Source organism: Cariama cristata, unplaced genomic scaffold (genome assembly GCF_000690535.1).
Source record: "Cariama cristata isolate BGI_N322 unplaced genomic scaffold, ASM69053v1 scaffold14743, whole genome shotgun sequence".
In the NCBI taxonomy this organism is placed as follows: Eukaryota; Metazoa; Chordata; class Aves; order Cariamiformes; family Cariamidae; genus Cariama; species Cariama cristata.
The window spans coordinates 123,526-123,875 of record NW_009610294.1 but is presented as its reverse complement, the minus strand read 5'-3'; positions in this window follow the sequence as shown (position 1 = coordinate 123,875).

Sequence of the window (350 nt, the reverse complement as noted above, 5' to 3'; positions counted from 1 at the left end):
CCAGCTGCCACGTGGGCAACAGTGGTTCGTTCTTCGTCCCAAACCCCACTGGAGCTGTCTCCAAGAGCTGAACAGCTCATGAGGCCGCATTAACAAAGCAACTCAATAAGTTCGTTACCTGCACCGAGCCCTTTACAGTAGGTCAGCCCCGGGGTGCTGCCCCGTGGGGACGGGAGTGCCACCGCTCACCCGCACGGCAGGCTGGGAGAGCCCGGCTGCGGCGTCCCCTCGATGGCAGCTGCGCTGTCGGCCTTTCCCCTCCAGGGACTGGGGCCGGAGTTGGAGTCCTGCAAACAAACTTCCCCCAAACACCCTCTCTCCTCCATGGCTTCCCCCCTCCCGCACGTTCC